At 55.1% G+C, this 7,500-nt stretch overlaps 3 non-coding genes across 3 annotated transcripts in view; all 3 read right to left on the bottom strand.

Annotated features, from left to right (window-relative positions):
- Positions 1-728, bottom strand: part of LOC126434613 (large subunit ribosomal RNA) — a 4,222-nt gene extending 3,494 nt beyond the window's left edge. Inside the window, exon 1 of the ribosomal RNA XR_007579361.1 lies at positions 1-728. This exon is cut by the window's left edge and continues 3,494 nt beyond it. This is a non-coding gene — a ribosomal RNA (large subunit ribosomal RNA).
- A 188-nt stretch (positions 729-916) lies between these two features.
- LOC126434652 (5.8S ribosomal RNA) lies at positions 917-1,071 on the bottom strand. The gene has a single exon (XR_007579374.1). It is a non-coding gene; the product is annotated as a 5.8S ribosomal RNA (ribosomal RNA).
- Positions 1,072-1,422: 351 nt separating this feature from the next.
- On the bottom strand, positions 1,423-3,332 carry LOC126434604 (small subunit ribosomal RNA). Its single transcript, XR_007579353.1, has one exon. It is a non-coding gene; the product is annotated as a small subunit ribosomal RNA (ribosomal RNA).
- Between the last annotated feature and the right edge of the window lie 4,168 nt (positions 3,333-7,500).

Raw genomic sequence — 7,500 nt, 5'->3', positions numbered from 1 at the left:
GCCAGCCAGGACACCGGGGCTCTGCCCAACAGACGCGAACCGAGGCCCGCGGAAGGACAGGCTGCGCACCCGGGCCGTAGGCCGGCACCCAGCGGGTCGCGACGTCCTACTAGGGGAGAAGTGCGGCCCACCGCACACCGGAACGGCCCCACCCCGCGGCGAGTGGAAAGGCAACCGGACACGACCCCGCCGCGGATTGCTCCGCGCGGGCGGCCGGCCCCATCTGCCGAGGGCGGAGGCCAGTGGCCGGATGGGCGTGAATCTCACCCGTTCGACCTTTCGGACTTCTCACGTTTACCCCAGAACGGTTTCACGTACTTTTGAACTCTCTCTTCAAATTTCTTTTCAACTTTCCCTCACGGTACTTGTTCGCTATCGGTCTCGTGGTCATATTTAGTCTCAGATGGAGTTTACCACCCACTTGGAGCTGCACTCTCAAGCAACCCGACTCGAAGGAGAGGTCCCGCCGACGCTCGCACCGGCCGCTACGGGCCTGGCACCCTCTACGGGCCGTGGCCTCATTCAAGTTGGACTTGGGCTCGGCGCGAGGCGTCGGGGTAGTGGACCCTCCCAAACACCACATGCCACGACAGGCGGCAGCCTGCGGGGTTCGGTGCTGGACTCTTCCCTGTTCGCTCGCCGCTACTGGGGGAATCCTTGTTAGTTTCTTTTCCTCCGCTTAGTAATATGCTTAAATTCAGCGGGTAGTCTCGCCTGCTCTGAGGTCGTTGTACGAGGTGTCGCACGCCACACCGCCAGCCGGCTGTGCACGCTACCGAGTAAGTACCGGTATGCGAACCGCCAGGCGACGGGCGCGCATCGCACGTTTAAGGAGGCGCGGCCGGCCCCACAGGCGGCCGCGACGCTCCCAGGTCTGCGAAGCGGGGCAAACGCCGCGCGCTTCAGTATACGTAGCCGACCCTCAGCCAGACGTGGCCCGGGAACGGAATCCATGGACCGCAATGTGCGTTCGAAACGTCGATGTTCATGTGTCCTGCAGTTCACATGTCGACGCGCAATTTGCTGCGTTCTTCATCGACCCACGAGCCGAGTGATCCACCGTCCTGGGTGATCTTTTCTTAGTTTCCACTGTCTCTTTCAAGACAGTTGCATAGGCGGGACGTAGGCGTGTGGCGGCCCCTGTTCAAGCGTTCTGTGTCCAACAGCCTCACGGCCGATGGGCGTCGTACGGCTCCACACCGGAGCGGACAGGCAGTCGGGCGAAAGTCATTCAAAACCGGCGCCAGGCGCCAGGTGCCGCAGGCCAGCCGCTCCAGCGCTTCAGCGCTCGTACCACACAACATTGGCGTTAGTTTTGAGAAGCACGCGTGGTTCCGCACGCGGCGCACGGCTACTGCGAGCCGTACAGGTAGCGTGTTGCGCGACACGACACGCACATCGAAAGACATGCAGTCTAGTCGGTAATGATCCTTCCGCAGGTTCACCTACGGAAACCTTGTTACGACTTTTACTTCCTCTAAATGATCAAGTTTGGTCATCTTTCCGGTAGCATCGGCAACGACAGAGTCAATGCCGCGTACCAGTCCGAAGACCTCACTAAATCATTCAATCGGTAGTAGCGACGGGCGGTGTGTACAAAGGGCAGGGACGTAATCAACGCGAGCTTATGACTCGCGCTTACTGGGAATTCCTCGTTCATGGGGAACAATTGCAAGCCCCAATCCCTAGCACGAAGGAGGTTCAGCGGGTTACCCCGACCTTTCGGCCTAGGAAGACACGCTGATTCCTTCAGTGTAGCGCGCGTGCGGCCCAGAACATCTAAGGGCATCACAGACCTGTTATTGCTCAATCTCGTGCGGCTAGAAGCCGCCTGTCCCTCTAAGAAGAAAAGTAATCGCTGACAGCACGAAGGATGTCACGCGACTAGTTAGCAGGCTAGAGTCTCGTTCGTTATCGGAATTAACCAGACAAATCGCTCCACCAACTAAGAACGGCCATGCACCACCACCCACCGAATCAAGAAAGAGCTATCAATCTGTCAATCCTTCCGGTGTCCGGGCCTGGTGAGGTTTCCCGTGTTGAGTCAAATTAAGCTGCAGGCTCCACTCCTGGTGGTGCCCTTCCGTCAATTCCTTTAAGTTTCAGCTTTGCAACCATACTTCCCCCGGAACCCAAAAGCTTTGGTTTCCCGGAGGCTGCCCGCCGAGTCATCGGAGGAACTGCGGCGGATCGCTGGCTGGCATCGTTTATGGTTAGAACTAGGGCGGTATCTGATCGCCTTCGAACCTCTAACTTTCGTTCTTGATTAATGAAAACATACTTGGCAAATGCTTTCGCTTCTGTTCGTCTTGCGACGATCCAAGAATTTCACCTCTAACGTCGCAATACGAATGCCCCCGCCTGTCCCTATTAATCATTACCTCGGGTTCCGAAAACCAACAAAATAGAACCGAGGTCCTATTCCATTATTCCATGCACACAGTATTCAGGCGGGCTTGCCTGCTTTAAGCACTCTAATTTGTTCAAAGTAAACGTGCCGGCCCACCGAGACACTCACTCAAGAGCACCCTGGTAGGATTGCAACGGGGTCCGCCTCGGGACGCACGAGCACGCACGAGGCGCGTCGCACGCCTTCAGCTCGCCCCACCGGCAGGACGTCCCACGATACATGCCAGTTAAACACCGACGGGCGGTGAACCAACAGCGTGGGACACAAATCCAACTACGAGCTTTTTAACCGCAACAACTTTAATATACGCTATTGGAGCTGGAATTACCGCGGCTGCTGGCACCAGACTTGCCCTCCAATAGATACTCGTTAAAGGATTTAAAGTGTACTCATTCCGATTACGGGGCCTCGGATGAGTCCCGTATCGTTATTTTTCGTCACTACCTCCCCGTGCCGGGAGTGGGTAATTTGCGCGCCTGCTGCCTTCCTTGGATGTGGTAGCCGTTTCTCAGGCTCCCTCTCCGGAATCGAACCCTGATTCCCCGTTACCCGTTACAACCATGGTAGGCGCAGAACCTACCATCGACAGTTGATAAGGCAGACATTTGAAAGATGCGTCGCCGGTACGAGGACCGTGCGATCAGCCCAAAGTTATTCAGAGTCACCAAGGCAAACGGACCGGACGAGCCGACCGATTGGTTTTGATCTAATAAAAGCGTCCCTTCCATCTCTGGTCGGGACTCTGTTTGCATGTATTAGCTCTAGAATTACCACAGTTATCCAAGTAACGTGGGTACGATCTAAGGAACCATAACTGATTTAATGAGCCATTCGCGGTTTCACCTTAATGCGGCTTGTACTGAGACATGCATGGCTTAATCTTTGAGACAAGCATATGACTACTGGCAGGATCAACCAGGGAGCTGCGTCAACTAGAGCTGAGCAGCCGGCCGCCCGGGAGTGTGTCCCGGGGGCCCGCGCGAACACGCAAGCGTCCGCTCAATTATTCTGCAAACAGGAGGAGGCTGAGCTCCCCTGCACAATACACCTCGAAACCCTCTCAGGTCCCGGCGGCGCGCAGCGCCGTCCTAAGTACTTGGTCGGGTTCGAGAGAGGCGCAATCGCCCGGAGTTTGGCGAGTAGACGCTTTAGGTGCGACCACCCGTGCTCCCAACTGAGCTTGCCGCTGCCGACAGAGGCCCGGGAGCGTGCTGTCGTGGCATTGCCGGCGGGAGACAACACGCGCCACCTACGGTGGCCGGCAGCTCCAACGCCAGCGCCACAGAAGGACAAAAGCCCCACTTGGGTGCCGAAGCGAACTCTCCCAGCACAGCGCACGCGCCAACACGTCCGCACAGCTGCGATACAATCCACCTGCGAGAACCGCAGAGGCGACCGAGCAGCAGACGGCGTCGCGGCGCCGAGCGCCGGGCGGCGGCGCATCCTCAGCGCACACAGTCCTCAATCGGACCAGCACACTGCAGATGTCCACCGCGCTTCGCACCGGGCCCGCGAGGACCTACTTTGGCCGCACGGCGCCGCGTGCAGGGTGCGCCGGCGCGCAGCTACGCCGCCTGCCGCCTCCGTCGGCCGGCGCGCCTGCCACTGGCCGCCCCCACCAGCCGGCTGTAGCGCGTGCGCCCACGCACCGCGCGGCCAGCACGCCGGGAGGCCCCCCCTCACCGGCCGGGGACGGTCCCACCCAGCCACCGCCGCGTATCGCTTCACACCCACATGCCATTCACGTTCGTGGGCATGGTGGGTATCGCTGAAACAACCGGTTGGTAGCTCAACCGATCGTCGCCATCACTGATTCACCTCTAGCGAGAACAACCGCACCACAACGGTTTACCAGTTCTTCATTTGCGTAACGTCACCAGCAAACGTAGACGTCCATCGCCATTTGCAAATTCAACGATTGTTGCATGCCTGTGTCAGGTGTCACGACACACTATGTCTGCCCACATACACGCAACAACATGTGCACGCTTCGCGAACACGTGGAAGGTGGCCCCCGTACGTATGCGATGTCCATTGCGCGAACGACTGTCAACCGGCCTCTGTCGCATGTCGCAGATGTGGAACGCAGTGCACCATGCTATCACGGTGTGTGAGAAGAGACGACTACGTCTGACAACACGCGCCACTACATCAACAGACGGCTCATGCCGATCGCCATCCACGGCATACCATACTGCAATCCAGCTCTTATAGGGAGACGACATGTAGCTGAGTGCACAATATTTGGACCGTATGGTTCGCCGTTGTTGGCGCAGTCGTGGTACGGTCACACATGTACCACGATGTATCATTCAGTACATGAGGACCAATGTGCAGTACAGTGTGTGATTTGGACGTACAACATCAGCGGACAGTTGACACAAGCCGTACCACAACGTAGGCTGTGCTTCGCCATGCGAATGCCAATGAACAACTGCGAAGGGCATTGAGCATGTACGTCCTGCTGCCATCCGCATTACAGTGTATAGCTGCAAGGTGTTTAACATGAAGCGATACTCTGGGGACCGGGCAGTGCGAGTAGCAAACTATATTGCGGGGGTTGCAGTTAGGCAACACTACACTAATTTAACGCGTCGTATGACAATTACAGAGCAGGTTAAGGCCCAACGTGTGTTGGGTTAAGGCCCAACGTGTGTTGGGTTAAGGCCCAACGTGTGTTGGGTTAAGGCCCAACGTGTGTTGGGTTAAGGCCCAACGTGTGTTGGGTTAAGGCCCAACGTGTGTTGGGTTAAGGCCCAACGTGTGTTGGGTTAAGGCCCAACGTGTGTTGGGTTAAGGCCCAACGTGTGTTGGGTTAAGGCCCAACGTGTGTTGGGTTAAGGCCCAACGTGTGTTGGGTTAAGGCCCAACGTGTGTTGGGTTAAGGCCCAACGTGTGTTGGGTTAAGGCGCAACGTGTGTTGGGTTAAGGCGCAACGTGTGTTGGGTTAAGGCGCAACGTGTGTTGGGTTAAGGCGCAACGTGTGTTGGGTTAAGGCGCAACGTGTGTTGGGTTAAGGCGCAACGTGTGTTGGGTTAAGGCGCAACGTGTGTTGGGTTAAGGCGCAACGTGTGTTGGGTTAAGGCGCAACGTGTGTTGGGTTAAGGCGCAACGTGTGTTGGGTTAAGGCGCAACGTGTGTTGGGTTAAGGCGCAACGTGTGTTGGGTTAAGGCGCAACGTGTGTTAGGTTAAGGCGCAACATAGGTTAGGTTAAGGCGCAACATAGGTTAGGTTAAGGCGCAACATAGGTTAGGTTAAGGCGCAACATAGGTTAGGTTAAGGCGCAACATAGGTTAGGTTAAGGCGCAACATAGGTTAGGTTAAGGCGCAACATAGGTTAGGTTAAGGCGCAACATAGGTTAGGTTAAGGCGCAACATAGGTTAGGTTAAGGCGCAACATAGGTTAGGTTAAGGCGCAACATAGGTTAGGTTAAGGCGCAACATAGGTTAGGTTAAGGTACAATATAGGTTAGGTTAAGGTACAATATAGGGTAGGTTAAGGCGCAACATAGGTTAGGTTAAGGCACAACACGGGTTAGGTTAAGGCACAACACGGGTTAGGTTAAGGCACAACACAGGTTAGGTTAAGGCACAACACGGGTTAGGTTAAGGCACAACACGGGTTAGGTTAAGGCAGAATACGGGTTAGGTTAAGGCACAATACGGGTTAGGTTAAGGCACAATACGGGTTAGGTTAAGGCACAATACGGGTTAGGTTAAGGCACAATACGGGTTAGGTTAAGGCACAATACGGGTTAGGTTAAGGCACAATACGGGTTAGGTTAAGGCACAATACGGGTTAGGTTAAGGCACAATACGGGTTAGGTTAAGGCACAATACGGGTTAGGTTAAGGCACAATACGGGTTAGGTTAAGGCACAATACGGGTTAGGTTAAGGCACAATACGGGTTAGGTTAAGGCACAATACGGGTTAGGTTAAGGCACAATACGGGTTAGGTTAAGGCACAATACGGGTTAGGTTAAGGCACAATACGGGTTAGGTTAAGGCACAATACGGGTTAGGTTAAGGCACAATATGGGTTAGGTTAAGGCACAATATGGGTTAGGTTAAGGCACAATATGGGTTAGGTTAAGGTACACATTGTTGTAAGGAAAGGTGTTTTGGGGGGGGGGGGGCGGCAGTTTGTTGATTGTGATTATCGTAAGTAAATGACTGCGGCATCATCTGATTTGCCACGTCAGGGTGCACCTTTGGCTCATAACAGGCGGCGCTCTGATTCCATGCTTGTGGCAGACCTGTGTCTTTCATTCCTGCCATTGTTTGTGTGGTGTGACAGGAGGCAGTATTGTGATGTTGGGTGCACCCCTGTGTGGGACATGTGTGGGTGTTGGTGGCTTAGCTGAGCAATGGTGGTTGTCGGAAGGGTGGGATATTCTGTTTTCCGAGTGGACCTCCCGGTCTGGTTATGATAGTGTGGATTGTCTAATGTGGCAGAGAGGATGCACTGGGTGTTGTTCCATGCTGGTGCTTACATATCGTCTGCGTGCCTGTTACAGGCAGAGAGTAGTGCGTGATAAGAGTGTCTGGCTGACGTGTGATTGTGAGCAGAGTCTTTCAGCATGTATACGGACAGGTCTATACATTATCTGTATTCTGATGGCTCTATCTATTACTAATCAGCGCCGTGTATACGTTTAATCCGGTTCCAGTCGAAACTATTGTATCTCTGTACATTAGTGACACGGCGAGCCCGGTATGTAGTTACTCGTCTCGGCAGCTTCCACCGGTGTATGGCAAATGATTATAAGGAATCAGTCTAGTCGTCAATACCGATAGTCTGACGTCACATGTCTGGGGTGGGGGACGCTGCGCCCTTCCGGTGGGTCATGGCCTAGGAAGACTCTTCCCACGCAGGGGGGCTTGGACTGTCATTGACTCTTCCGAGTAATATACTTGCCGTACGTTTTTGCGACTGCGAGTGCAACGCTCACCGGTACCGACATGGATGGAGCGCCTCCTAGCTGCCGCTGAGCATCTGCATTCGTACAGAGAGCAACGCGATCGCGTCTGTAGCTCGTACGTGGTACAGCTCGCAGCTCATGTATATGGACAGCGGGAATGTCGCAT

Source organism: Schistocerca serialis, unplaced genomic scaffold, assembly GCF_023864345.2.
Source record: "Schistocerca serialis cubense isolate TAMUIC-IGC-003099 unplaced genomic scaffold, iqSchSeri2.2 HiC_scaffold_1192, whole genome shotgun sequence".
In the NCBI taxonomy this organism is placed as follows: domain Eukaryota; kingdom Metazoa; phylum Arthropoda; class Insecta; order Orthoptera; family Acrididae; genus Schistocerca; species Schistocerca serialis.
The sequence above is the reverse complement of the archived record's forward strand: the minus strand, read 5'-3'. Positions and strand labels throughout refer to the sequence as shown.